The sequence below is a fragment of the Monodelphis domestica genome, chromosome 3, assembly GCF_027887165.1.
Source record: "Monodelphis domestica isolate mMonDom1 chromosome 3, mMonDom1.pri, whole genome shotgun sequence".
NCBI classification, from domain to species: Eukaryota; Metazoa; Chordata; class Mammalia; order Didelphimorphia; family Didelphidae; genus Monodelphis; species Monodelphis domestica.
Window position 1 is genome coordinate 418,550,024 of NC_077229.1, and position 24,625 is coordinate 418,574,648.

The 24,625-nt window shown below is 39.3% G+C and overlaps 1 protein-coding gene across 1 annotated transcript in view; it reads right to left on the reverse strand.

Annotated features, from left to right (window-relative positions):
- LOC130458487 (lipoxygenase homology domain-containing protein 1-like) overlaps positions 1 to 24,625 on the reverse strand; it is a 113,157-nt gene that overhangs the window by 70,454 nt on the left and 18,078 nt on the right. The gene's annotated exons all lie outside the window — the stretch shown is intronic.

Genomic DNA, 24,625 nt, shown 5'->3' on the forward strand with positions numbered 1-24,625 from the left:
GAATTCTCAAAGATGAATCATTCTGGAACTCTATCCATCGGGCCACTTAGCTGAAGAAATTACTCAGTTCACAACATCCGGCCCCCTCAAGATCAATGACAACCTCATACATATTACTTATTGTTTGAAATTCTGGACCCTACAGGGTAGAATAAGGTTTGAAATGAGTTTATTGCCAGCAAACTAAATATTGAGCAAGCCTGCATGAATTTCCTCTGAAGAGTGAAGTTTTTTTTATAAATGAAGGATCTGACTAAAAAGAAGAAAACATCAATTAGTTAACCTCTCTTGTTTTACAGAGAAGCAACTGAGGCCCAGATGAGACCAAAACCATACAACAATGAAGTTGCTGAGTCCAGGTTTGAACTTGGGTCTCCTCACACTCCAGAGAGTGCAGGTACTTAAAGCTGCCCCAAACTTTCTCTCTTGACTGATCTCATAGTACTTCCTCTTGGCCATGCTTAACCTTATAGCCAAAGTGGTCTCTGCTTCAAAGCCCACAGCAGCTACCATGTATCCCACCCCAGTTGCCGGGATCCTCCTCAGCCCTGCCCAATGATTTGTTACTGATATCCATAGGTGATTGCATACACTTCTACAGAAAGTTGTCCTCTCTGAAAAAAGTCCCTTGAGAACATCAACGATTCCTTTTCTGTCTTTGAAACCTCAGAACCCAACATGGTACCTGGAACATAACAGGCTCTCGATGCATGAATGCCTTCTTATTGTTATTTTATTACTCACGGAGGAATCAAGTGCTCCATGATCCCAAGTGCCAGAGCCTAGAGACCCTGGATTTCTTTGATCTGTGCAAGGTCCTAGAGGCATTTCTGAAGCATAGAAACAGCTGGAACATCTGGAAAGACCTAAAAGTTCACTTAATCCACTGCCTCATTTTCTTATGGGGAAACTGAGATCCATGGAGATGAGAACACTTGCCTTTGGTCACACAGTGAATTAGTGGAAGAGCTAGGACATGTCTCAGACATGCCCCATCCCTCCATTCAAATCCAGGTCCAGTATGTTTATTCTCTCAAGAATATGACATCACTCCAGGGACTATCTGGTTTGTCTATCATCTCCCTCAAGGAGCTAGTCTACCTTCGCACCTTCAACCATCTCCTCAACTTCAAATCATCTATATCTCTAGTCTTGACTGTCTTTCAGCTCCAACTACAGTGCCCAGCTGCCTGATGGATGTATCCACTTGGATCCCTGGGGCATTAAGACTGTGTGTGTGGGAATACTGAACCCAAAGTAGAGAGAGCTCAGTTTAATTTACACCACCACCACAAATTACAGCACAACCAGGTAGTCGCGTGAACTTGTCCTCTGGTCCTCGCTCTGCAAGATGGGAATGGTACTATCCATCTCACAAGGCTATTGTGAGGAAATCATATTGCATATTTTAAAAGATAGTTTATTTCCCCAATTACATGTAATAACCTTTCATATGTGTTTTCTGAAGCTCTAAGATCCAAATTGTCTCCCTCTCTTTCCTCCCCCCTCCCAGAGACGGGAGGCAATTTGATCAAGGTTATACCCGTATTCTGATCACATTGTACATTTTAAAGGGTTACCTGGGTGTGAGTTATTTCATGGTTATTATTATAGATTGTCTGGCCAATTTGTGAACCATTTTCCCAATGATCTCTTTCTATGGAAGCAACTACTTCTTGCATTGCCTCTCTCATCTGTAAAGTGGAGACCGTGGGGGCAGATGTTCCTAGGACCAGCAATAACAAAGAAAACTAGCTCTGTGGGTTCTTCCCAGGAAGAAAGAAAGGAGAGTGACTTAAACCCCAAATGCCCTGCCCAGGACCACTGTGAGTGGTCCTCAAAACTTCTCTATTTCTCTCCGTGTCTCTCTCAACAAGACTATCAAATATTATTCAGTCTACCTCGACAGCTTACATCCCAGCCATCCTCTCTTCTCTACTGACATGCCCAGCCCCCTAGTCAAGGCTCTCGTCACCTTTCATATGGATTATTATAATCACGACCTAATTAGGATTCCCAGCATCCAGTCCCCCACACTCTCTCATCTATTTCCCACAGGACTGCCTTGATCATCTTCATAAAGTACAAGTCTGGACATCTCATTCTTCTGCTAAGGAACCTTTGTGGTTCCTTATTGCCTCCAGGATAAAATACAGCCTGTTCAGCGTGGCATTTAAGCCTTTGTTGCTCAGTGGGTTGTGAGCCAAGTCTAGATATGGGACGGAAGTCCTGGATTCTAATCAGATACTTCCTAACTGTGTGACCCTGGGCAAGTCACTTAACTCCCATTGCCTAGCCCTTACCACTCTTCTGCCTTGGAACCAATTCACAGAAGAGGGAAAAATTGGTCTTCAGCCTACCTTTCTAGGATTCCTACACATTGTGACACTTTGTGACACTTCACATAGTCTACCAAACTATTCACAAAGAATATTCACATATTCTTACCAAACTATCCAACTGGAATTCCATCTCCTGCCTCTGTCTCTCATATCAAGAATGGACTCCTTCCTCACCTCCACCCCTTCAGAGCTTTAGCTAATTTCACAGCCCGTCTTTGGAGAAGCCTTTTCTGATCCGTCTGATTGTGTGTTTTTTCTCTCCTCAAAATTATTATTTCTATACTTGTCTGCGTATATGTTGTATTCCCTTCATAAAATATAAGCTCCCCAAGGGCAGGGTATGTTTTTGTTCTGGCTTTGTATTCCTTTTGTATACCATAATAAAGCTCAACAAATGTTTGCTGGTTCAAACAACTGATTTTGAAATCTGAGTGTACATTCATTCCTCTTAAATTTCATCTTCTTCTGTTCATCTCGTTGTTATTGTTTTAGGCTGTCATAATATATTTGGATCCTAATTTTTGTCATCAAACGTATTAGTCATCCCTCTGAGCTTCATGTCATCTGCAAATTTGATAAGTTCACCGTCTATGCCTTCATCCAACCCTTATTAACATGTTGGGAAGTTGGAACAAGGCCATGACACCACACCAGAGAGAGCTCTTCAGACTGACTGACGCTGATCCATTAATCAACATTCTTTGGGTCTAGAGATCTAACTAGGTTTGAAATCACCTAACAACCTCTCTGTCTTCCCTGTGAGGTGGACGAGCAGATATTTTGCTGAAATTCAGCCAGACTGCGTCTAAGTAACTCTACTAATCTAAAAGTACTGACCTCAAAAGGAGGGGTGGGTGATGAGACTAGTCTGATATGATTTCATATCCTAGGATTTAGAGGTAGGAGGGACTTCAGATGGGGGAGTGGGGACAGCTGGGTGGCTCAGTGGATAGAGAGCCAGGCCTAGAGACAGGGGGTCTTGGGTTCAAATCTAGCCTCATACATTTCTAGATATGTGATCTTGGGCAAATCACACCCCCAATTGCCTAGCCCTTACCATTCTTATGCTATGGAACCAACACTTAGTTATAATTCTAGGATGGAAGATAAGGGTTGGATTTTTTTAATGGATGAGCAAACTGATGGCCCAAATGGTTAAATACATTACCCACAATCATGATGAAATAAGACCCAGATAGACCATCTCTTTCACAATGTATTGGAGGATCTGCCAGAAATTGATGTCAGGCTTACCAGCCTAAACTTTAAAGAATCCAATTTTTTCCTCCTTTCAAAAATCATAGATTACCATCAGTAGCTCAGTAGACATCTGCAAACATTTTCAGCCACCCATAATGAGCTAGGGGGCAGCTAAGTGGTGCTATGGCTAGAGGGCTGGGCTTGGAGGAAGACTCATTTTTGTGAGTCCAAATCCAGTCTCAGATACTTACTGGCTGTATGGCCCTGGGCAAGTCACTTCATCCTGTTTGCCTCAGTTTCCTCATCTGTCAAATGAGCTGGAGAAGGAAATGGCAAATCACTCCAGGTTCTTTGCCAAGAAAACCCCAAATGAGGTCATGAAGAATCAGACATGACTGAATAACAATAATGAATTACTTAGGGGGCAGCTGGGTAGCTCAGTGGATTGAGAGCCAGGCCTAGAGATGGGAGGTCCTAGGTTCAAATCTGGCCTCAGACACTTCCCAGCTGTGTGACCCTGGGCAAGTCACTTGACCCCTATTGCCTAGCCCTTACCACTCTTCTGACTTGGAGCCAATGCACAGTATTGATTCCAAGATGGAAGGTAAGGGTTTAAAAAATAAATAAATAATGAATTACTTATCTGGACCTGGTGACTTGAACTTATAAATGACAGTTTAGACCTCTTTCCATTCCTTCCCTTTGTTTCAATTTTCTATCAACCATTGTTGCTCAGTACTTCTAGCCTAAGATCATTTCTTTAGTAGAGAAAAAAAAAAGAAGCAGCAAAGTGGGAGCTGCAAAGTTCTCTGCTATCAATTGACCATCAATGATTTTGGCCCCATGTACCCTAAGTAGTGGTCCTTGGTTTGTTGTTCAGTCATTGTTCAATTGTTTACTACTCTTCATGACACCACTTGGGGTTTTTTGTGGAAAGGATACTGGAGTGGTCTGTCATTCCTTCTCCTGCTTATTTGACAGATGAGGCAACTGAGGCAAACAGGGTAGAGTGATTTGCCCAGGTGGTGTCTGAGTCTGAATTTATTACATTTAGGAAGTTGAGCCTGCTGACTCCAAGTCTAACACTCTATCCACTGAGCCATCTGGTCCTTAGTTATCTACCCTCATTTTTAATAATCTATGTCTTTTAAAAATCTAGATGAAGGGGGAAGCTGGGTAGTGAAACCGGGTCCAGAAATGGAAGGTCCTGGGTTCAAATCTGGTTTCAGATACTTCCTAGTTGTGTGACCCTGGGCAAGTCACTTAACCCCCATTGCCTAGCCCTTACCACTCTTCTGTCTTAAAACTAATGCATAGTATTGATTCTAAGGTGGTAGATAAGGGTTTTACTAAAAAAAAAAACTTCCTACTGTGTGATCCTGGACAAGTCCCCATCCCCAACCTACCTGTTCTCTCTCTATCATGTGTTTCTTGGTGTTATTTGCTTTTTTTGTTTGTCGGATTGTTCTGATGTCCCCAACCAGCTTCCCCAATCCTTATCCTACCCCTGCTTCCCTGAATCATAATGTAAAATTCTTTTACGATGTCAAGAAATTATTTAAAATAAAAAATAAAAAGACCTTAATCACCTCATTGTATCATCACCTTGTTGCATCTGAATGTATTAGAATTTATTCTTTTGGGGTTACTGAAGTCCTGCTAACAAATGTTGGTTTTCAGGCAAATTCCACGTTTAAAAGGATTGTTATAGCATCTACATCTTCATCTATAGCTTACTACATGCAGTCTGTATCCATTTTTTAAAAAAGTAAATTTATACATAATTACAAACTTGAAATGGTTCATTAAATGTTTTGAAACACCAAAAAAAAACCTTCCTAGCTGTGTGACCCTGGGCAAGTCCCTTAACCCCATTGCCTAGCTCTTACCACTCTTTTGCCTTAGAACCAATACACAGTATTGATTCTAAGACTGAAGATAAGGGTTTTAAAAAACAACAAAAAAAAATTTTAATCTAGACTAAGAGATGAGTTTTCTATATGCAAATAATTCTTACTTCATGTAAATTTGACTTCATGTAAAGGATTCTGAAAGAAAAGATGGATTCAAATACTTTAAGATTTTTAAAAGTTCAAAGTCTAGTTGAGGATAATATTGCTTGCTATTATCAGATATAGAAGAGGGGAAAAAAGAGAGAGAGGGAAAGAGAGAGACGGAGACAGAGACAGGGAGAGACAGAGAGAGAGAAGAGAGAGAGAGAGAGAGAGAGAGAGAGAGAGAGAGAGAGAGAGAGAGAGAGAGAGAGAAGGAGAGAGAGAGGAGAGAGAAGAGGGAGAGAGGGAGAGAGGGAGGGAGGGAGAGAGAAAGAGAGAGAGAGAGAAAGAGGGAGAGAAGGAGGGAGAGAGAGAGAGAGAGAGAGAGAGAGAGAGAGAGAGAGAGAGAGAGAGAGAGAGAGAGAGAGAGGGGGAGGGAGGGAGGGAGAGAGAAAGAGAAAGAGAAAGAGAGAGAGAGAGAGAGAGAGAGAGAGAGAGAGAGAGAGAGAGAGCTGTCCAAATATCTCTCCATAGCTTTATTTTTTTTTAAGTTGCACAGCCAACCACTAGTGATAAAAATCTAGGGGCCCTGCATGAGGAAGAGGCAAGATGCTGCACACCTGCATTAACCCTATTGGATAGTGTGCTATGCAGGGTGTCTGGGGAAGGAAAGAACCTCTAGAAGGAGGACTTGTTCATCCACCTGCCACCCATAGCTCTTACCTGTAGCTTCAAAAAGTATTAAAATGCACAACAGCAGCCAAACCCCAGTAAAACTGTCTGGGCAGAGAGTTTGAAGGTAGTGGAGAGGCCTGAAAGCCATCAGGGAATTAGGGGAATGTCTGCTCAGGCCTGTGAAGGTTCTCCTGGTACAGTGGCTAGATGAGAATCATTCGTTCCAAAGGCCATGAAGGAGGTGGAAGCAGGCTGTGAAGAGCACTGAGAACCTAGTCAGACATCCAAGATGCCGAGATCATCCCCTGCATCTGGGCCATTGCCAGTCATCTGGATTTTTGTCTTGCCACTGGATTTCGATGACTTTGGAAGATAGGGAGTGGGGCCAACAACTTTGTGCACTCTACCTCACTTTAATCCAATTTATGCCCAACCAAAAGACATCACTTAGCGATGTCATTTTAGTCCTCTTCTGAGTACACAGGACAACAACCAGCCACTGTACAATCATTAACTTTACCTTTCATTTCATAATTCTACTTATTATCTTGGCACAGTATTTAATACGTATGCATTTTAGTAAATTTTATGACTTGCACTAAGATATTATTTTGTGTATGTCTTTCTTATATAGGCTAAAGGAAGTGGATGTTTGGGGCATATTATTAATTATTAATTATTGGGGCACATTATTAATCATTATAATAATTAATAAAAATCACTTTATGTAGAAATCTACTTACATAAAGCAAGAACTGCCTATAGTTGTGTTGGAACCAGTGAAGTGGTGCAGTGTGTAGAATATTGAACCCGGAATCAGGAAGACCTGAGTTCAAACTCTGGCCTGACATACTTACTAACTGTTTGACTCTGGGCAAGTCACTTTATCTGTTTTCCTCAGTTTCCTCATCAGTAAAATTGAGATAAAAATGGCACCTGTCTCCCAGGGTTGTTGTGAGGATGGAATGAGATAGTTGTAATGTGCTTAGGACAGTCCCTGACACACAGTACTGTGAACTTTAGATTACTCCACTCTACTTAGTCTAACAAAATCAGGAATGACTACACCCATACTTAAGGATTAAGTATTTAGGAGGATGGTCTATGACAGACATGTACTAGCAAATGACAAATCAGAAATAACTGACAGACCCCTGGGCTGTCCTAAGTCAAGCCTAAGATATCATTGGTACATGTGAGGTGCAGGAAAGTGATATAAAACCATCTATAAATTTTGCATCACTTCATCTCTCCAGCTTCTTTTCCAGGGGAGAGGTGGCTGGCGGCAGCTTGCTGAGCATCTTGGCATCTTGGCATGGCAGCAGCTATTGTCCAGGTTTAGTGGTAAGTTTTCCTTGATACCATACTGTAGGAAGCCTAGTAACATAGTTCAGGTGAGGCATCTTCTCTGAGATCTCTCAGAGTTTAGGCTGATTTTTGTCTCCTTTACCTTCCAAACACTCTCTTCTTAGAGAAAGCCTCTAATCTTCAAAGACCTCATGGCGAAGGACTTTGAACTCTCCCTGGCACAGGCCGGGCAGGAGAAATCCTATACTTTTCCCTCTTTCTTCTCCTTGATTTCTTCCCTATAAATTGATTAAAACTGACTTGGGTATTTTATTTGGGATATCTCCTGGAGACCAAAAATTAAATTTAGATTAGGTCACGACCCTAAATTATCCATATAGTACATAAATGTTAGCTATTATTATGTTGATTTATTAGCCACAAGACCTTTCTTGCTCATTGGAAACATTCATTTGTGTCATCAGAATCTCATTCTCTAGCCAACTTTCCCTGGAGACTCTTAGACCTTGGCATTTTCCCTTTCTTTCCACAAATTCTTTTGTTAATTACATAATCTGGCCAAAGGGTGAGACTTGCATAAGGTAGCATTCCTCTCCCAGTTTTGTCATCTCCATTGCCCAGAACAGGCTGTCTGACCTCACAGAGAAGGGAGGAAAAAGGTCATAGATGGAGAATATTCCTACACCACCTCTTCAATTAAACCTGCTCTTTTTAATAAAATATATATTAGTAATAACATTTACATATTTATTATTAATAATGTTAATTAACTAATATTAATATTACCAATAATACCAATTACCAATAATTGCATATGTTTATTACTACTATAACATGTTATATTAGTAATAATATAATATAATCATAGTAATAATAATAAAGTATATATTAATATTGGTCTATCTTGGATAAGGATCATGAGTCCCATAATGTCTCAGTGATGCCTAGATGGTTCAGGTATATTTATCTCCTTGTTAATTAGTCGGTCAACCATCAACAAACATTATTCAGTACAATGATGAAACACCAATCTCTGCCTTAAGGAACTTCTAATGGGGGAAATTCTTAAGGAAATTCTAATGGGGGGAGGGGGGTACTTGGTAAGGTATATGCAATATGAGAATTGAACACCAGTTTGCACCCATTTTCTTGGCATCTAGGATCCATCTTGGGGTGTTTCTCTAGTGTCTTAGGTTTCCAATCAGCCTCCATCCTTTGATTAGATTAAGAACAAGGCCAGAAGCTTATCCATATATGGAGGATGCCAGCCAGAGGCCTCAAGGCTCCCTGGCGACCTAGAAGACACTTGCCTCTTGTCCCACTTGACCGTTGGCCTCTGACCTGGACTGAGGTCAATTTTATCCAATCAGGGTGGCCCAGAAAAAGTGATGTCAAGGAGGTATAAATTATGGCTCTAAGAAGCTCAAGGCTCTCTCCATCCTGTTAAAGCATAGGAGTGAGTTCCAGTTAGCTAGGCAACTGGCTATGTGATTATGTTCCTTTCCTACCCACTTTTCACCATTTAATAAATAATTATAAATTGATACACAGCCCCTAGAGAATTTTAACCATAACAGCAAAGTAGGTGGAAGGTGATCTCAAAGGGAAAGGCACTAGTCTGAGAAAAGACCTCCAGTAGAAAGTTAGGTTTGCCCTGAGTCATGAAGGAATATAGGGGAACTAAGAGGTCAATGTGAAGAGAAAGAGCTTTCTAGGATTGGAGAATAGCTAATGTGAAGTTACAAAGAGAAGATGGGGTCCTTTGTGAGGAGCAACAAGAAAGCCTGTGTGCCTGAGAACATGAGAGGTGCTAAGTGTAAGAATATTGGAAAGGTAGGAAGGAACCAAGTATAAAGAACTTAAAAGCACCTACTATGTGCTAGGAACCATTCTAAGGCAGAAGATACAAAGAAAGGCAAAAATAGGTCTTCCTCTCAAGGAGCTCATAATTCATTTGGGGAGACAATATGCAAACAACTACATATAAACAAGATATATAGAGGATTCATTGGATATTTACTTCTCGCCCTATCTCCCTCTGTTTCTCCATTTAAAAAAAAGGGGGGAAGAGCTTATATTTGATCCTAGAAGCAACAGGGAGCCACAGGAACTAATTGAGCAGGAAGGTAGCTTGTTCAGACGTGATTTTCAGAAAATTCACTTTGGCAGCTAATTAGAAGATATGTTGGAGTAGAGAGAGGCAGGAAGAATAGTTAGAAATCTTTTGCAATAGTCCAGACAAAAGATTGCTCTGGGGGACACTTGTGTACTTAGCATCAGATGACCATAAACTTCAAACTAGAAGAGAAGTTAGCAGAGAAAAATTTGGACTTATGCCCAAAAGGGCTATAAACTTGGGCAAACCTTTTGGCCCAGTAATACCACTAGCTGGTTCCCCAAGGAGATCAAAGGATTTAGAGCAGCTCTTTTTATGGTGGCAAAGAACTGGAATAATGGGTGTGATGAAATACTATTGTGCTATAAGAAAGGATGAAGGGGGCTGTTTCAGGAAAACTTGGGAAGACTTATATGAACTGATGCCAAGTGAAGTGAGCAGAACCAGAAGAACTATGTACATGGTAACAGCGATATTGTGAGGAAAATCAAATATAAAAGACTCAGGTCCTCTGATCAAGACAATGATTCACTATTCACTCAGAAGAACTTGTGATGAAAAATGCTATCCACATCCTAACAGAGAACTAATGGACTCAGAGAATAGATTGAAGCATATTTTTACCTTTATTTTTCATGATTTTTTTTTCACAGAACATTGCTAAAGCAAAAATAGGTTTTGTATGACTTCATACACACACACACACACACACACACACACACACACACACACATATAATGACTATCTTATTCCTTGACTTTTTAGTGGGTGAAGGAAAAGGTGAAGGGAGGGAGAGAATTTGAAAATAAACAAATATTTTTTAGAAAGATGTCACCTTACCCCACCCATTTATTTTACAGATAAAGAAAAATGAGACCTGATTTGTTTGAGTTTGCACAAGTTCCAGAGCTAGGATTTGAACCATATATTCTAACCCCAAATCCAGCACTTTTATTTTTACCACACAAAACTTTCTGACCCACTACAAAAAGCTTATAAAGTAGATGGCATATTAATATTCCAATTTCAAAGACTGAGGAACTGAAGCTCAGAGATACTTAGTGACATGTTCAGAATCACTAGTAACTGGCATAGGGAAGATTCAGACCGAAGGCCCTTAACACTTCATCAAGGACTATTAAGCTGGGATCCATGAACTTTTAAAAAATATAGTTTTTGATAACGGTAATTTTAATTTAATTGGTTTCCTTTATAATCCTATGTATTTTGTGTACTTTAAAAAGACTATTCTGAGAAATGTTCCCCAGATAGTCCAAGGATATCCATGACACCCAAAAAAAGATGTGAAGAACCCCTGCATTATACTACCTTGCTTCCTGGGGAAGATTTAGAAGAGATATGCTTTTAAATATCTATAAAGCTGTAATGTGGAAAAGAGATTGGACTTGTTCTGCTTGTCCTCAGAATGCAGAGCTGGGATTGATGGATGGAAATTACAGGGAGGCAGATTTTTTTTGGTTCAATATTAAAGAGGAACTTTCTAAAAATAAAAACTGTCCAACCATGAAATGAGTTGCCTCCCAAAGTAGTGAGTGAGCTTCTTGTTACTGGAGGTGTTCAAACAGAGGCTATATTAAAAAATAAAAAAGCTTTATGAAAAAAAGACTGCATGAAAGCTCAACTTTGATGCTGACTAGTGCTGAACCAAATGAGATAATAAGTAGAAAATGCTTTATATCCCATATGAATTAATGCCTAAATTGTATATAAATATCAACTGTTATTATTATAGTCATTTATCAGATGTAGAGGGAAGCTGGTCCCTACAGTACTTTCAGCAGTTCCATAAGTCAATGAAGATCAAATGAAAATATCTCTAAAGCAATTAGCACAGTGCCTGGTACAGAGTAGGCACTTAATAAATGCTTGTTTCCTGACCCTCTCTGATTCGCCCACTTTGGGCATCACCTGCAGTTTGACCAAGAGATCCAACAAGGGACTGTAGTTTAGCATCCTCTCTCTGAATTGTCACTCTCTCTCTCTCTCTTTTAAGTGCACACCTGTGAGGTCATTAAAGTAGCCTGAGAGTGGAGAAAAGAATGCCCAAGACTATCCTTGCCTCTCTCTTCTTCTAACTGCTGACTCACCTCCCACTTTGCTGATCACCAGAAATCCCTCTAATATTCTCTTTGTAAACTAGAATTTCAAAGCCTTTCAAGAATCTCAAAAGCTCCTTCAGTGCAATCCTCCCCCTCCAAGCATTTAATGAGTTAGCAAAGGCTGAAAAGGTGGAAGAACCTTGTGAAGTTTGTGAGACTTGTGAGGTCACATAATGGAGCTAAATTTTGTGGGTCCTCTTGTACCTGGGTCAGAGAAAATGACAAATAGAAGTTCGTTTCCCACTGTACTCAGTGCTACTGTACAATGGTTAGACCAACCAATCTTTTGTGAGAGGTTCATGGTAAAATGTGCCATTGAGCAGTGAGATGTCAATATCAGGTAGCTCGGAAGTTAGTGGCTCCATGTTTGTCTGCCTCATTGATTCCAGCCACTCAGTGAATGTTAGTGTTATCCGAAACAGATCTTTTCAACATACAATTTTGAGTCTTGTCCAAATAACTGGTTCCAGGCAAGATTAGCTGGTATAAAGATGTACAAATAAGAACACTAGGCTAGGGACCAGGTGATCTGGGATTCTAGTCCTCTGTTTTACTGGGTGAAAAGAAATAGAAGATTTCCTTGGGCACCTCTGTCTCAATTTATCCATCTATAAAATGGGGGAAATGTTTTATCTTTCCAATCTTATTTCATATTATTATTCATCTCCATGAACTTTACACTTGCTCTATTTTCTGCCCCTTTTACAACTACTCTATCCTTCTGCTCCTAGGAGTCCCAATGTTTCAAATGCCCTATCTTGCCCTCTTCATTTATTGAATTCCTATATCTCTTTCAAAGCTTAAGCCAAACACTAACTCCTTCACACCACTTTCTTGGTTCCCCTCAGCTATTGATTATCCTATTCATTCCTCATGTAGCCCTAGAGTTCATAATTCTCTAATGTACATATAATGTAACATTGTATATTATATATAGAGCAGCTAAATGGTACAGTGGATAGAACATTGGGCTTGCAATCAGGAAGGATCATCTTTATGAGTTCAAATCTGATCTTAGACAATAGCTCTGTGACCCTGGCAAGTCACTTAGCCCTCTTTGCCTTAATTCCTCACCTGTAAAATGAGCTGGAGGAGAAACTCCAGTATCTTTGCCAAGAAAACCCCAAATGGAGTCACAAAGAATCTGATACACTTGAAACAACAGCAACAACATATTATATAATCTGGAAATGGGGATCTTGGCCCCAATTCTAGATTGTAAGCTCTAGAAGAGCCACGATCATGGTTTTTTTCCTAAATTTTTTATTTTTCTGGCTCCCAGAACAGTGTTCTACACACATACAATAAGCCCTTAATAAATATTCATTGTGTTAACAATAATAAACATTTATGTAGCCCTTGAAGGTATTGTAAAGCTCATGTATCTCTTTTTGTCCTGACACAAAACTGGTGAAGTAGGTATTAGCATTATTATGATGATGATTATGATTATCTGTGTTCTACAGAAAAGTAAACCAATGTTCAGAGTGATCAAGCAACTCGCCAAGAGTCATACATATAAGGAAGTATCTGAGGCAGGATTGGAACTCAGGCTTTCCTCCTGATTTCAAGTCTAGTGCTCTGTGCATACTTTGGATAGACTAGAATCTCAAAGGATTCAGAGCTTAAAGGATTTAGGGAAACCTCTCACAACTTGCCTAGTTGCATACCATACTAACAGAATGAGAATTGGATCCTGTGTCTTCACTCCAGCTCTTTCTTTCCACCCCAACCATTATTTTCTTTGATTGATTAGGTCTTATTAGTAATAATACATTCTTGCAGTAGTTTATGAAGTTGCTGAGTACTTTCCATTTGTTCTTCCTGATAATTCTATAAAGAGATGGAAGGATGATATCATCATTCTCCCCAACTTGAAGATAGGGAAACTGAGGTTCGGAGAAGTGTCATTATTTGCTCACAATCACACAGTAAAGCACACAAGCATACCTTTTCTTAGCCATGCTGTTATTGGTTATAGCTATTGGCTAGCTCAACCACTGAAGGAAGGGCAGGCTGCAATTTTCCAATAAGCCCTTAACTAACTCTCCATGGAGGACTTTCAAATAAAACTCTTAGCTGGATTTGCTCTTTATCTAGCCCTGAATGGAGCAAAAGGAAAAAGGACATCCCCCATTCTCTTCAGTTCTGGGAGTTCCAGGAAGGGAAATTGGAGTAGTAGCCTACTTTTTGTTTCCCCAAACAAGCATCACACTTTCCAGCCTGGATATGCTATTTCTCACATTGTTCCTCATAACAAAATCATCCTGCCTGCATTTTCACCAGTTGCATTTCATTCTCATCTTTAAAAAAAAAAACAACCACCTTACTTTGAGTCTTAGAATCAATACTAAGTATTGGTTCCAAGACAGAAGAGTGGTAAGGACTAGGCAAATGGGATTAAGCCCAGGGTCTTTAAGCTAAGTGTCTGAGGTCAGATTCGAACCAGGACCTCACCGCTCTAGACCTAGCTATTTACTGAGTCACCTAACTGACCTTATCCCCATCTTTTTTTTTTAATTGTGTGACTTTCTTTTTTTTTTAATTCCCATCTTTTTAAGTCACTTCAGATACCCCCTCCTCCCTAAAGTCTTTCCCATGAGTGATCAGTCAATCAAGAAATGTTTATTCCAGACTAGGCATTGTGCTGTGTCTCACCCATATTCAAAGGTGTCACATTCTAATGGAGGAAACAATGTGCAAATAATTAGGTACATGCAAGATAATGGAGTTAAAGATGAGACTCTCAGAAGGAAAAATCATTAGTATCTAGGAGACCAGGAAAGGTCTCCTACAGGAAGCAGTGTTTGACCTGAGTATTTTTCTTTTTAAGCCCTTCCCTTCTGTCTTAGAATCAATACTGTGTATAGGTTCTAAGGCAGAAAAGTGGTAAGGGCTAGGCAATAGGGGTCAAGTGACTTGCCCAGGGTCACACAGCTGGGAAGTGTCTGAGGCCAGATTTGAACCCAGGATTTTCTGTCTCTGAACCTGGTTCTCAATCCACTGAACCACCCAGCTGCCCCCTGACCTAAGTCTTAAAAGGAAGCCACAGAGTCTAAGTGGTGGAGAGAAGGGAAAGCATTCTAAGCATGGGACACAGTCAGTGCAAATGCAGGAAAATGAGAGAGGGAGGATATATTTGAGGAGCAATAAGTAGGCCAGTGTTGCTAGGTCATAGAATGCATGAAGGGGAGTAAGCTGCAGGAAGGCTGGAAATCTAGGAAGTGGCAAAAATATAAAGAACTTTAAATTCCAAATAGAAGCCTTTCTACTTGATCCTTTATGGAATCACTGGAGATGACTGAGCAGGAGTGTAACCTGGTCAGACTAATGCTTTAGAAAAAGAACCTTGGCAGCTGAGTGGAGAATAGGAACTTGCATAACACTTTGTTTTGCACCTCTATGTTATATTCAATATTGTGCTGTATGATAGCACCAAAGTCATAGAGCTTAGGTTAAAAATCTCTACCTTTTACTGCCTACGTCACCTTGGTTCAGTTTAACTCAATAAACATTTCTTAAGTGCCTAATATGTGTCAGGCACTGTTCCAAGTGCTGGAGATACAAAAAGAAGCAAAAGTCAGCCCCTGCCCTCAAGGAGCTTATGATCTAATGGGGGAGACAAGAGGAAGACAACAAATGGTCAGCTTTCTTACCTGAAGAAATTACTAATCTGGGCATTTTCCCTTCATACAAATATGTTATGTTTGCATCTAAACACATATCTACATAAATTAATTTGTAAATATATGCCCTGTTTGGATCAACAGCAACAACAAGACATTGCAGCTATATTCCAGATGCAGAGTGGTATCTCTGAGGTTTATAGAAATTCTGCCTAAGGTGCCAACTGTGGAAGTATTGTTCAGAGGTGCCATCTGAATTCTTCACTTTGTATGGAAGAAATGGAGAAAACATGGAGAACCAGAGAGATTTCTATTCAACTAACACCACTCAACCAGCATTTGTGAAGCCCTATCCCCCACTTCACTCCTCTCTATTGTGGAGGAGAGAATTTGAAAAGTCTGCAAAAAGGCTGGAAAAGCAAAGACTCCAGAACTGTCCATCAAGGAGAACATTCTATTTGGAATGAGGACTGGAAAAGACAGTTAAGAAGAAGGATTCAAACTGAAGTCCTTGGTCTCTTTGCCTTGGAGAAAGAAAGAAGAAGGGGTCTCTTGGCTTGGGGACAGAAAGGAAGAAGGACAAAGTCCAGCTCCCTCTGATTTTTCTGCTGTGTTTCAGTGACTGAATTTCCAGACCTGTTAACCCATTTTCCCAATCTGAACTATATTCCACCATCATTATACTGTAAACCTTAAAATTTCTTAGACTTATGAATGTTGGAAATTTCCCCATTGGGAAATTTCATACTTGAAATAATGTCCTACTGATAGTAAGAACTCTATTGGAATGTGAAACTCTTTGGCATGGGAGGATCCTTCTCCTCCTACTTAAGACTACTTTAGGACAGAAACCTTTTGCTAAACAATGGAAAGGGCTTTGACCTATGCTTAAGCATAGAACAGGAAGTTCTTTGAGTCATGATTGATTTTAGAATTGATACAATAGAGATACTTGGAATGACAGAACCAGGTCTTGGAACTTACAATCTCCACCCTTCTCAGAGTAACAGGATTTAGGAAGGGCTGCAGCAAAGATCAAGATTTAATTATTTGAGAATATGACCTTCAACAGACATGTGCAAAGGGGGGCAGACCTCTGGGCGGTTTTTTCAAGTATGAAATTTCCCAGTGGGGAAATTTCCAACATTCATAAGTCTAAGAATTTTAAGGCTTACAATACCTAGGAACTATCCTAGTATTAGGGAAACCTCAAACCCTCTTTCCCTCCATTTTCTTATCTTTACCTTTCTCCCCAATAAATCCCTTACTTGTCTTAGAGAAGAGAAAAGAGTGATTTATTTGATACATCACTGAGTTGATTGAGAGACCAACTGAAGAATCAATAGGAAATAGGACGGAGAAAGGGAGGAGGGACAAGTAGGGACAAGAAGGGAGGAGGGAGGTAACCAGGGGTTGAAGGGAAAGAGGGAGGAAGGGAGGAGATTAGAGATCTGATCTTTAGTTATCATTTATCACTCAAACAAATCTTTATTACACTATTCAACAAAGGGAAGTTAAGATATTAAATGAAATACAGGACTTGCTTTCACAGATTTTAGAGTGTAGCAGGGGACTATAACACTTAAGCAGCTAGCTAGGATGCTAAGTAGAATGTGAGAAGTACAGAAGATGCACAGACAAAATGCTAAGTTAAATCCTAGGAAAGAAAGTAGATTTCTAGCTGCGGGGATCAGAGAACATGAAAAGCCAGGAAGGGTTCCTAAACAAAGCCACATTTACAATGGATCTTGAAGGATGAGGAGGATGTAAACAGGAATCAAATCAATTCATTTCCATTCACAGTTCATTATTAATCACCTACTGCATACAGTAGTGTGAAAAGTTCTGGGGTTACAAAGGCAAAAACAAAATACTCACCATCCTCAAGAAGAGAAGAAATAAACATTTAAATAGCACCTACTACATACCAAACACTGAGCTAAGCCACTGTTTTTGTTCTATTTTGTTACCAGTCTCTTCTCATTTGACAGTCACAACTACTCTATAATATATTGCAATTATAATCCCCGTTTTACAGATTAGGAAACTTGGGCAAACAGAAATTAAGTGAATTGCCCAAGATGATACAATTATAATAAATATCTGAGTAGAAGTGAGCTCAGGTCTTCCTGACTCCAGGCCTAGCATGCTATCTACTGTCCCACCTAGCTGACTCATAGGTTTTCTTTTATAGCAGGGAAGGACATCAGTTTATTGCAGGCACAGAGAACAGAATGACCCAAAACGGAAAGTGTAGAGCAAGAATGACAAGCAACCCAGCTGGTTGAAGAGCAGAGTAACTTAGGGTAAGCATTTTTACCTGAAATATTGGACTTTGAGCTGTTGAGGCCACCTAAAGCTCTCTCTTTTCGGTGTCCCCCAAAGGACATTTAGGGCAATCTCATTGAAATGAGCTCCAATCCTAGTCACCTCAGACTATACGTAAAAAGGTCATATCTACTGCATGGCTGTCATCAGGCCCCTGGAATCTTTGACGGACCCACATCCACGGCAGATCCCTCTAAACTAATATTTGTATTTTCCCAAAAGATTCTAGGAGACAGAAAAACCCTTGAACTCCCAAAAGAATAAATCTTTAATGAGTCTTTAAAAAATATACAAATATATATTTACACATAAATATATATTCAATATAATGTAATCAAAATAATATCTATAAAAATACATAATAAAATTTTTAATATGAGGCTAAATTTGAACTCAGGTCTTCCTGACTGTAGGCTCAATGCTCTATCCTCCATACTGACTCATGGGCTAGGGAAAAAAATAAACATACCTCCTTCCCACTGCCATTTTAGGGTATGTTCACATTAAACACTATTATCTGCACTGACAAAGAAGAAAAGAGTGAATGAATTTAGAAAGGGATGTCAGTGTCATGGATAATCAACCTCTGAGCTCAATTCCTGTCTTTGGCACAAATTGGTATTGTGACCCTGGGCAAATCACTTAACCTCTTCGCACCCCTAGCCAACCCTCTAAGACTGTAAGCCATGGAGACAGTGCTAATCCCTGTTGATAGAGTAAGTTCTTTAGTGAGAACTACCTATACCACTGAAATCCTAGTTCCATTAAAAAAAAAAGGAAAATCTTCAAATATTTTTTTTAAATCCTTATCTTCTGTCTTAGAATTAATGCTGTGTATTGGTTCCGAGGAAGAAGAGTGGTAAAGGCTGGGCAATGGGGGTCAAGTGACTTGCCCAGGGTCACACAACTGGGAAGTGTCTGAGGCCAGATTTGAACCAGGACCTCCCATCTCTAAGCCTGGCTCCCAATCCACTGAGATACCCAGCTGCTTCCCCTCAAACATTTTTTACAAAAATACTCTGATAGGTGAAATGACCAATGCTTGGCTCAACTGACCATGTCTATAGGAAGCCTAGATTTGAAACCACAAAGCCATAGTCCAGCCATCATTACGCACCTGGTACACAAGATATATGCATGGTACCCAGAAGGAAACAGCATCTTCTGGAGGACTGGCCATAGGAACTCAAAATTCTGAGCCAATAGATAGCAGCAGATGCCACAGCAACCCAGCCAGAAATAGGAGCAGCACACTAATCCTATCCCCTGCCTAGGTGTCCTCAGGCACCTGGAGTCCTAAAAAAGACCCAAGCCTACTGCTGATCCTTCTAAACTGTGCTTTCCCAAGGGACTCTAGGAGATAGAAAAGCCTTGGAGGCTGGAAAGAATGAGCCTCTAAGGAATGCCTGGAGTCATTTCACCTTGCTCTTTGCTTGGCCTTCACACATGGGGTTAGCTGAAGGCAAAAGAGGCACTCTAGCCACTTCTAACTTAGAGACCTCCTCTTCTTCCCTACACCCTCCAGGAGGTACTTAAAGGAATGAAGGCTGGTGATTTGAAAAGGAGGCACAAAGCAAATCCAGGGTGAATTCACAAGATTTTAAACAGGTGATCAGGGTCACCACAGGACAGAACAATCAAAGTAGGTTCTCCATGGGCAGCTGGGTGGCTCAGTGGATTGAGAGGCCCAGAGACAGGAGGTCCTGGGTTCAAAACTGGACTCAGACACTTCCTAGCTATGTGACCTTGGTCAAGTCACTTGACCCCCATTTCCTAGCCCTTACAGATCTTCTGCCTTAGAACCAATACCCAGTGTTGATTCTAAGACAGAAGGTAAGGGTTTAAAAAAATTTTTTTTAATTAAATTTTAAAAAGTGGATTCTCACCACTTGTCAGCAACTCTCTATGGACTACAGGATTAAATTCAAGTTCCTTGGACTGATGTTCAAGGCCCTTTAAGATCTGAATGAATTAATGATAAGCATTCATAAATTATTACTAATATTGTTCAGAGTCCTTATTTTCTTGACCACCTTCTTTACAAAAGATCAGCAGGAAGTGTGGAGGAGAGAATCTGAAAAGCCTACCAGGCTGGAAAAGCAAAGACTCCAGAACTGTCAGTCAAGGACAACATTCTATTTGGAATGAGGACTGGAAAAGACAGTTAAGAAGAAGGAGTCAAACTGAAATCCTTGGTCTCTTGGCTTGGGGACAGAAAGAAAGGACAAAGTCCAGCTCTCTCTGATTTCTCTGCTGTGTTACAGTGACTGAATTTCCAGACCTGTTAACCCATTTTCCCAATCTAAACTATATTCCACCATCCTCATGCCTAGGAACTATCCTAGTATTAGGGAAACCTCAAACCCTCTTTCCCTCCATTTTCTTATCTTTACCTTTCTCCCCAATAAATCCCTTATTTGTCTTAGAGAAGAGAAAAGAGTGATTTATTTGATATACCACTCTGAATTGATTGAGAGAGACCAACTGAAGGATCAGTGGAAAATAGGAGGGAGGAAGGGAGGGGGGACAAATAGGGACAAGAAGGGAGGAGGGAGGTAACCAGGGGTTGAAGGGAAAGAGGGAGGAAGGGAGGAGATTAGAGATCTGATCTTTAGTTATCATTTATCATTCAAATAATCCCTTATTACAGAAGAGAGGAAAAGGCAGAAAAGGATATGATGGAGGAAAACACAAAGTAATCATAGCCATGGATGAGAATTAAATGAATTCACCCACAAAACAAAGGAGGATAGCAGAACACATAAAAAAACAAAACCCAGCAATATGTTATTTATAAGAAACTCTTGAAACAGAAAAATTCATACAATGTTAAACTGAGAGGAAGGAGCAGGATGTATTATGCTTTGGGCGATTAAAAAAAAAAACAATAAAAAGGAGGCAGCTAAGTGGCTCAGTGGATTGAGAATCAGGTCTAGAGACAGAAGGTCCTGTTTTCAAATTTAGCCTGAGACACCTCCTAGCTGTGTGATCCTGGGCAAGTCACTTAATCCCTATTGCCTAGCCCTTAACTGCTCTTCTGCCTTAGAACCAAGACAGAGTTTTGTTTCTAAGATGGAAAGTAGAGGTTTTTTGAATAAATAAAAATAAATCAACAAGGGCAACAAACATCATCTCAGACAAAACAATAAAAGCAGACATAGTTAAGAGATAAATAGCATAATTACATGACACTTAAAAGTTCTTTAATGAAATATTAACAGTATTTAATATATATGCATCAAAAAGCAGAGCTTTTAAGTACTTAATGGAAAAGTTATTCCTTTCTTCTCTCCTTCCCTCCTTCTTTCTTTCCTTCCCCCTTTCCTTCCTTTCTTCCTTCTTTCCATCCTCCTTCCCCTTTCCTCCTTACTTCTTTCCTGTCTTCCAGAAGTCTGGGCTTGGTGAGGGATGGTAGATTGGGGGATAAGGGTCTTGGAAGGAGTTATTCTCTTTCTGTCTGTCTCAGTCAAGGGCAGGCTTTAGAATTTTTGGCTAAATGACAAGGGTGAGTAGTGAAGACCAGATGGGTGGAATGGATTTGGAAAGATTGAAGATTTGGATGAGTGGGCCTTGGTTTGGAAATTTGGGTTGCTAACCTTGCTCATTTTTTCAGCTCTGCCTCAACCCCTAAAGAAGGGAGTAACAGGCTCATTGAGTGATTGGATATGGGGAAAAGGGATGCTGTTTCCTTGGGAAAGTATCCTCAAATACTCAGAGGTCAGTATTCCAGGCAGCAGATCCTCCTACTCATCCCCCACCACAACCAGAAGGCAGAGGTACCTGGCCTCAAATCCAGTTTTGTGAGCCTTATACTCCTGCCCTTTGCCCCCCACCCCAAGAATCTCATGATGAGTAATCATCATGGCTGAGGTGGGTAAGGAAATGGAGAGAAGGAATTTGGGAACTAGGAAAATTAAACATTCAATAAAAATTCCAATTGACTTTAATTTTGTAAAAACTAAATGGGGATGGGGTAATCAAATTGCAGGGAATAATTAATGAGAAAATTACAAACTTTTTGAAGACTACAAAATGATCCTTTCAGGAAAGTAATAAATGGAGAGAATGTGGCAAAATTGGGACACTAATGAATTGCTGGTGGAGTTGTGAATTGATCCAACCATTATCGAAAGCAATTTGGAATTATGCCCAAAGGGCTTTAAATGACTGCCTCCTCTTTGGTCCAGCCATACCACTGCTGGGTTTGTACCCCAAAGAGATAATGGGAAAAAATTTATGTACAAAAATATTTATAGCCATGCTCTTTGTGGTGGCAAAAAATTGGAAAATGAGGGGATGCCCTTCGATTGGAGAATGGCTGAACAAATTATGGTCTCTGTTGATGATGAATACTATTGTGCTCAAAGGAATAATAAAGTGGAGGAATTCCATGGGAATTGGAATGACCTCCAGGAACTGATGCAGAATGAAAGGAGCAGAACCAGGAGAACATTGTATACAGATACTGATACACTGTGACACAATTGAATATAATGGGCTTCTCTACTAGCAGCAATGCAATGATCCAGGGCAATTCAGAGGGGCTTATGAGAAAGAACTGTGGGAGAAGAAACATAGAAGAAAAACATTTCTTTGATCAATTAGTTTGATGGGGACATGATTGGGGATGTAGACTCTAAATGATCACCCTAATGCAAATATTAATAATATGGAAATAGATCTTGACCAATGATACATGTAAAACCCAGTGGAATTGCTCAATGGCTATGGAAGGAGGGAGGGATGAGGGGAGGGAAAGAATATGAATCATGGAACCATGGAAAAATATTTTAAATTAATTAAATAAATATTTTTAAATAGTCCTTTCAGAACTAGACAAATCTAGCAAAAGGTAAGTAAAAAAGTTAAGAATCTGAGTAGAATTTAAGAAAAGGTAAATATAATAGCTTTCTATTGATTATGGAATGGAAAAGAATATACACAGTTCTTAGCTATTCTTGGCACCTTTACAAAAATTCACCATGGGTTAGGACATAAAACTCTCAAAAAACAAATACAGAAAATCACTACTAGTAAATATATAATTTATTGGCTACAATTCAATTAAAATTACAACCAGTAAAGAATATTTTTTTAAAAATCCAAATGTAAATGGTGAATAAATAACTTAATCCTAAAAATAGGTGGATTAAAAAGAACAAGTCATGCAAACAAAAAAAATTTTCATCAAAGAGAATGACAACAATGAGACAAAACACCAAATCTTTGGGGATGCAGTCAAAGTCACCCTTTAGAGGAAATTTATATTTCTAAACTTTTTCAACATCAAATGAGTAAAAGATCAATGAATTAGGTGTGCAACTAAAGAAAATTAGAAAAGTATCAAATCAACTCCCCTAAATTCAATACAAAAATAGACATTTTGAAAAGGCAAAAATTAATATTTAAAAGAAAAATGAATTGCTAATGTAAGGGTCAAAAATTAAAGGTTGGACTAAATTTATGAGAAATGTGGTCACCAAAATTAATTACTCAAGTCAGAATGACTTTTTATGGTAGTTTATTTACAAAAGGAGAGAGAGTGAAAGTAAGGGAAACATGTAAGAGGATAGAGTAAGATATCTAACCTAACACAATAAGTATTTTGCTCTGGCTTCTGGCTCAACCCAAACAAAGCTAATTAGTTCTCAGCCAGAGGGGCCCTCAGCCTTCAGCCAAGGGCTCTGTGATGAATAAAACAAGGGCTCCAGCCTTGAAGCCTCTTCCAAGACAGGGCCTTTTCAGAGATAGTCCCTCTAGAAAGTCAGGAAAGGAGTCAGCCTTTTCCCTCACCTGCCTCACCAATGTCAGAGTCTCAGGTCCACAAAGAAAATCTTTCACCAGCCTCCAACTCAAACTCCAACTGGAACTCAAATTCTGAATTCCAAAGAACTCTCCCTCACTGGAAGTTACAACTGCTTTTAAAGATGCTTATTTGTTTCACTTTCTGTGTCTTTCTCCACTTTACATGGACCAGTCACAGTTTTAGAATTTTCTTAGGACTGCCCAGGGGGTAGTCAGTCATTTCTGATTTGTTGCCCACTTTTAGCACACATGGGTTATAGACCTCCCCCAACTCAAGCATTAAGTGGGGTGTATACACTTCTGGTGATTAAATCTAAAAATAGGCAGGGGAGAGTTGATTCACACTAAACAAAATTAAAAATTGATTTTTAAAACAACTAATGAATTTTTTAAAAAAACTATTTGCTAATATGTTGAAAAGAAAGAGGAAAACTAAAATGTTCATATAAAAAAAGAGAAAGGAGAAATCAAAACAAATAAACATAAAATAAAGGCTATCATTTGAAATTTTGCCCAATTATACATCAATAAAACTGTTTATTTAAAAGAAATGAATAAATACTTATAAAAATGTAAAATATTTACATTACAGAAAGATAAATAAATATTTAAATAACCTAATCTAAGAGAAAGAATTGAATAAGCCATAATTGGACTCTCAAAAAGTTTAAAATACCCAGAAATGGATTAAAAAGTGAAATTTAGCAAATATTCATGGAAACATTAATTCTACTATTACATTGTTTGTAAAAATAAAGTAAATTCCTTCCACAAAACAAATGTGATACTGAGACACAAATAGTACGAGATAAAGTAGAGGAAGACAAATATTAAACTAAAATTGCTACTGAATATCAATAAAGCTATTGAATAGCATTTTAGCAAAGAAGCTACAACATATTTTGAAGATTCTGCACTACGACAAAGTTGAATTTATGCCAGATATACAAAATTGATTCAGTTTTAGAAAGACTATAATCATTAATAATAAAAATGATAAAATCAAGAGATTATATCAATAAATGGCTAAAAATACTTGACAAAATGTAAAACCCATTTCTTATTTTTTAAATTAAGCACAGGAACAAATAGACTTTTCCATGATATAGTA